This window comes from Rhamphochromis longiceps, linkage group LG1 (genome assembly GCF_057381845.1).
Source record: "Rhamphochromis longiceps isolate RC_006_pf linkage group LG1, R_longiceps_female_GT1.1, whole genome shotgun sequence".
NCBI lineage: Eukaryota > Metazoa > Chordata > Actinopteri > Cichliformes > Cichlidae > Rhamphochromis > Rhamphochromis longiceps.
This window is the reverse complement of record NC_140557.1, coordinates 38,261,339-38,268,332: the sequence shown is the minus strand read 5'-3', so window position 1 is coordinate 38,268,332 and position 6,994 is coordinate 38,261,339. Positions and strand designations below refer to the sequence as shown.

General features: G+C 42.2%; 1 pseudogene; it reads right to left on the bottom strand.

Moving 5' to 3' along the window:
• Nucleotides 1-5,284: 5,284 nt before the first annotated feature.
• On the bottom strand, nucleotides 5,285-6,462 carry LOC146679159 (uncharacterized; annotated as a pseudogene).
• Nucleotides 6,463-6,994: the final 532 nt, after the last annotated feature.

Here is a 6,994-nt window from a genome sequence, read left to right as displayed (position 1 = left end):
TTTTTTTTACCTAATTTTTGTTTCTATGAAAATTGAGTGCCAGATATTTGTTTAAAATTTTGACAGAACAGTAGCAGCATAATGTCCTTGTAAGTGGATATCAGGCCCTTGTACAGCAAAATTCAGTATTTTGGTCTAAATAACCCAAAATGTGATTTCCACATATGTGGACGCCAGGTCCTAGGAGGATCCTTTTCTACGTAACTGACGGCTGGTAACTGTGCAGGGGCGGATCTAGCAAAGTTTAGCCAGGGGGGCCGATAGGGCATGAACAGGAAAAGGGGGCACAAAGACATACGTTTCTTTCTTATTCTCATTTAAAATGTCTAGCTTTTATTAAATAATTATCTGAATCTTACACCCAAAGTTTTAATCTCATGTAAAAGGTATAGAAGTCCGTTACTGTATATAGTAACTGTTAAGTCTAATATACCCTAGTAAGCTATAGTACTTTTTCCATCTGTGCAGTCTGTAATTTTGTTGAAGAAAGATGTTGAATCTATTTAATTATTCTTGAAAAATATTTTATTTCTGTGCATTTTTTTTCACACTGCATCAAATTAAAGTTGATTACGTCGATTAAGCATCATGAGGTGGAGGGTGGGGGGTGGTTCCCTATTTTTTATTTTTTTTTGCTGGGAGTTTGCAACCCTATTAGTTAGGTTGCTTAATATTAATAAAAACCAGAATAGGGAGGATGGTGTAGGTTTAAGTTTATTAGATTGATCAGTATTGTTGAACTATGAAATATTTTGGGTGCAGTGTATTTTTTACATACAGATATAACAGAATAGCTTTAGTGTTGTTGTTTATTTAAACTTGAGCATGAACTTATACAAAATGCAGCAATATATTTAAAAAAAACAGTTTTATTGATTAAAAAATACACTATATCAGATTCATATCGGTATCGGCAGATATCCAAATTTATGATATCGGTATCTGTATCAGACATGAAAAAAGTGGTATCGTGCCATCTCTAGTGGTGCCTGTGTAAACTGTAACTGTATTCAATAAAAAGGCTGCAAGGAAGGCTGTTTATTTGAAGTTGGCTAGGAAACAGGTGAGGCGCACTCAGCTCCAAGAGCCTGGTTCCGACCAGCCTCCCTTGCTAGCAAGTAAAATCGATCGATTGCTGTTCGTCTTGCTTCGTTAACGGGAATAAGTCTCTAAACCAGCAGGGCCTGTGGAAGCACAGTGGGGTTTAGTGGGGGGGTTTAAACTTGAGTATGAACTTACACAAAATGCAGCAATATATTAAAAAAACAGTTTTATTGATTAAAAACTACACTATATCGGATTCATATAGGTATCGGCAGATATCCAAATTTATGATATCGGTATCTGTATCGGACATAAAAAATGTCCATCTCTAGTACACACACACACACATACACATAGACACACATAAGAATACGTACATAGTTTGAGCTGTGCAAGTTGGATATAATAATAAGAGAAAACCCTGCAGACAGAAGTAAGATACCTATTTAAAAGGTTTTTACTTTTCTTTCTTTGTAAATGTTATTTTAAATCAAGATCAACAAGATTTAAACCTTAAAGTCAGTTATGATTGTTAATTATGTGGCTACAACTAGCTTTATTTAGCGTTTCCTCTCCAGCTAACACAGTTAGTGTTCTTGTTATTTGCATGAAGTCTACCTGTTGTAAACACATGGAGATACAAACCCCATTCACTGTGTCACCTTAAGCAAAACAGAAAACAAATTTCAAATTTGTTGACTTTGTTCAGTTTCATTTGGAATATATACATTTTCTGAGGCAGAGTAATGTTTATCAGTGAAAGGCACACATTGGTGAACAGGTTGCAAAGTGCTTGTAAACAATACAAGGAAAAGTCTCGAAGTCCGTGTGAGAGTGGTCTGAGTGATGGGGCTTACTCAGATCGTGGCTCAGATTGGTGAGGTTGGTGGGCAGGGGTGGGATAGTGTTTATTCTGAATGGCCCAGAGGAAGAAGCTGTTTGTGAATCTGGAGGTGATTGACCTCCAGAAGGATGCCCTCAGGTCAGCGTCTGCGTAATGGTGGCACGCACAGATGCAGCAGCTTACAGCAGCTCTCCCTATTTGTGCTATTTTTGTCTATTTGTGTGTTTATCGTGTATTGTACGTTCGTCTACCTACACTACTGTACGTTACAGTTGTCTGGACATATTGGACATCGGTTCCCAAATGAACATGACCATCTCCTGAGACTTTCATCGCACACACAACATTCCGGACAAGATAGCGAGACCAACGGGATCTCCATGGATTGTTGTCGGGTCGAACAGGCGACGCGGATGGTGAAGAGAGAGGAAACAAAAGCGAGGCTGCAGGGCTGGACTACTGGCTAGGCTGAGGAAGCAGCTAGAGGAGGGCAATATCACCAAAAATATTTATTACGATATACATTTGAAAATTTGCGATTATATTGTCTAGTGACGACATAATTGACACGAGACAAAATACTTTACGACTCCACAACTTTATTAGTGCAAAAACGCATCATGTATTTTCACTTAAACAAGCAGCTGTTTATGTGCATTAAAGTTATATAAAAATTTAACAGTGCAAATGCAAATTCCTTGCTGACAGTTTAACCAAAAGGCATTTCCAGTGGAAACTGGCCGATAGCATAACCATGTATAATATCCACAAAACTTAAAAAGAGGTTATACACACACAATACGGTAATATTATGTTGAAGCACAGTACGTATCACTCCCCGAGGCTCCTGCCTACGATAGCCGTAATGCTCCGACAATCCATCAAGCGGTGCGGCTTCGTAGCTTAGCAAAGTTGTACTAAAACGTTTGACAGATTTTTGAGCGCCGTGTACATAAAATCGTTTCGAGGTCAGTAAACACAACCAGAATTCATACATAAAGCACACGGGATTATAAGGGGCACTGTCGACTTTCAGAAAAATCAAAGCATTGATTTTAAGTGTGCCGTATTTTCCAAAAAACACTACCAAAAATAGTGCTTTGTTGTGTATCTGACGGACGAAAGCTAAACCAGTTCCACACCACTAAAGTTGCAGCATTTTTACAAACCAGTTCTGGTTCATCCGTTTCATTCAACGATCCACTTTCGCTCTTCTCGTTCTGCGTCGCCGCCATGTGCATATGTAAACAAAGGCACTGCGCATGCGCGTTTTACCCATATTCTATCGCGATATTTCATTTTCCTATCGTTGCCCAACATTACACCGGTATTACCGTGAACGGTATGATATAGCCCAGCCCTAGAAGCAGCCACTCAAACCCCCGCTGCCGAGCCTCTACTTACAAACACCAGCTCCATGGTACACAAGACAGACGATTTAGATATACAGCTACGATTAGATATCGTTAGCTTCATAGCATAAGTGCCTAAGTCATTGACTTAGTCAAATGACTTAGGCAATTATGCTATGAAGCTAACGATATGCAGCTCGTTATGTTTGGGACTGCTGCGTCCTTATCATCACAGAGACATGGCTACCCACACAAATCCCAGATGCCACGTTGCAGCTTGCAGGCCACATACTACACAGATGGGACAGGAATGGTGACTTCGGGAAGAATAGAGGAGGGAGGGCTATGCATCTACGAGAAGGTTGGTATAACAACACTCTCCTGACCTGGAGTTCATGATGGTGAGGTGCAGACACTTTTTCTTGCCCAGAGAGCTAAGTGCTGCAATAATCACGGCAGTCTATATAGCACCGGACGCTAACGTAAACACAGCTTTCCCTCTGCTGCTAAATGCCATCACTTTTCACCAGCGTGTCCACCCTAATGGCGTCCACATCATAGCAGGGGATTTTAATAAGGCAGACCGGAAGAGACTGCAGAGGGTGGTGAACACAGCACAAAGAATCATCGGCTGCCCCCTGCCCTCCTTGTCTGCCATCTACAACTCCCGTTGTCTCAGCACCGACCTGACCGAGTCCTTTTTCTCTTTCTTTGTTGTTATTGTGTTTCTTGTTCTTGTTTTTCTATTGTGGACTGTACTACTCCACAATGGACAATTTTGTTTTTTATCACATTTTTTACGGCATCTGTGTCCGGAGAGTGCGTGAAGGTCCGACCTCCCATTGTTTACAGCAGGGATCAGCTGTTAGCCCTCGGGGCCTTCGCTGTTCTGCCTACCGCCGAGTGAGCCAACATCCCCCACGAGGTGAGGAGGAAGAGAGGTGGCACTCGGGCTGGGATCGGGCGTTGCAGTAAGGTTAGGAGGTACCAGCCAGCGATTCCATCTGTTATTATGGGCAACGTGAGATCTCTCCCCAATAAAGTGGCTGAATTCGCAGCTCTAACCCGACATCAGAGGAGCTACAGGGAGTGCAGCGTGATGTGCTTCACAGAGTCGTGGCTAACTGCGCTATCTCCGGACTCACACATAAACATCGACGGTTTCCATTTGATCCGGGCCGACAGAACAACGGAGAGTAGTACGAAGAGAGGAGGGGGTCTGGCTGTGTTTGTGAATGATAGATGGTGTAACTCTGGGCATTTATCTATCAAAGAGACGCTATGCTGTAAGGACATTGAGCTGCTAGCAGTTAGCATGAGACCGTACTATCTACCGCGAGAGTTTACACACGTGATTATGATAGCTGTGTATGTCCCGCCCTCTGCTAACGCTGCAGCTGCCTGTGAGGTCCTGCGCACTGTAACCAGCAGACTCCAAACACAGCACCCTCAGGCCTTTGTCCTGATCTCTGGGGACTTTAATCACATCTCCTTGTCCTCCACTCTCCCCACCTTCACCCAGTACGTCACCTGCCACACCAGAGACAATAAAACATTGGACTTATTGTATGCCAACAGCAAGGAGGCATACAACTCATCACCTCTACCTCCCCTGGGGGGCTCAGATCACAACTAGGGATGGTATCGTTTAGGTTTTATCCGATACCGGTGTCAAACCGGTACTTTAGAACTGGTGCCGGTGCTTAAACGGTGCTCGAACCGGTGCTTAAAGAATGGAGAACACAAACTTTGTCCAAAAACCTCTTGTGTTTTTATTTTTAGCAGTCTCTTTATTTCTGCAACACGATAACCAAGTTAGCCTTTTCTGTTGATGCAACATACCTCCTTTGGTTGGAACCGGTGCTTTAACAATGGGAAACACAAACTTTATCATAAAACCTCTCATGTTTAGCTGTTTTTTTTGTAAAAAGTTAACAACGTTAGCCTTTTCTGCAGCTATAGGGCATAGATGATATCACTCTTGGCTGGAATCAGTGCTTAAACAATGGAAAAAACACAAACTTTGTCCAAAAACCTCTCATGTTTAGCTGTTTTTTTGCAAAAAGATAATCATATTAGCCTTCTCTGGAGCGGCATCGCTCTTGGCTGATGGCATGCCCAGCACAAGAGAAAACTCTTTCAGAAGGCGTTGAGGCTGGGACACACAAGTATTTTTCTGATAGGGCAGATAATTTGGGGAGTGTGTCCCTCTTACTCCACCACCAGGCCACAGGGTCTTGTCCAGAGGGAATTCCTGGCAGTGCTTTGTATATTTCAAGCTCCTTCTGTACCTGCTCTGTGATCGAGGGGACTCTACCTGCTTGAGAAGCAGCCTGTTGAAACTCTGTCCTGTTTCTGGACCTTTCTTAGCTGAAAAACGAAAAAAGAAGTGTGAGGTTTGCAAAATAAATAAAGATCAATTTTAGAATGTAGTGGTAGTGGTTGTGTTAGAAAAACTCTGAAATTACATATTTTTCTGGCTTGTCCATGTCTGCATCATCCACCTCGCTGTGTGCTTTGGGGTCCTCGGTGGGAGGCTATGGACACACAGATAGTAAAAGAGCATTCCTTCAACATAGAAACTACGTCATGATGCAAAAGGACAAGATTGTACACATGCAGTGAAAATACTGTGCAACTGCTGCTGTGGCATTTGCAACTGCTGCTTTCTCCAACCTGTCCCAGATGTCAGTAGCTGCCTCACCATCTAGCCTGCCTTTAAAACGTGGGTCCATCATCGTGGCCTCCTTCAGAAATTTCTGAAGGTTTTCATCCTTTAAGTAAAACAAGATATAACATAGGAGCTGATACTGAAAAAGGTAACCCTATTTTTCATGCGCATTGATATTGTCTGCAAATACCTGATATCTGTTCTGCAGAATACCCCAGACTTTCTCTTTTATTGAAGAGGTGAAAACACTGTCTTCATCACATCGTCTGAAATGTGCCTCCAGCTTGGCCAGGATGGGGATGATTTGGCTGCATGTGGGAGACTTGTCACTTGGCACACACATGGTTGACGTGTACAGGACTTTCATGCACTTAATAAACTTCTCTGCCTTGAAAAATATTCACAATGTTAAAGGTAACTGACGTAATTTAGCTCTTACAAGTGATGCTGATGTCATTCACTCACTTGTCCTTCTCCATAGGCTTCCTCAGCCGGTGATCCAGAGCAGCTGCCTGGATTGCATCAAACTGCTCCATAAATCTCTCCACCATCAAGAAGAGAGAATTCCAGCGTGTCTTAACTTCAAGAATGATATTATGCTCTGGCAAATCTAAAGCACAGATAGACACAAACATATTTTAAATTACTAAAAAAAGGTCATATGAATAACAATACATCTTGATATGTAACTGCATGTGCTACTTACTCGGGATTGTGTGGCAGCAATTATTTTCCCTCCCAAGTGAAATTGCTCCACAACGTTTGATATTTCTTTAGCCACAACTGGACCTGTTTGTGACTCATAAACTGCTTCAGTGCTGAGCACATTCTGCTTCATTTTGCCTTTGTAGATGTAGTGAACAGTGACTGTGAGGAAATGGTCCTGAGCAACACTGGTCCATCCATCACAGGTGATAGCGACCTTGTGCCAAATTCTGGATGAGGTTGCTTTTCTCCACAGAATACCAAGCAGGTATAAGTGTGTTGGATAGATCATCCCTGGATGGGGGCTGATACCTGGGATTAAGGGCAGTGGACATCTCCCTGAATTAAAAAAATAAAAATTAAATTTATAAAAAGAAA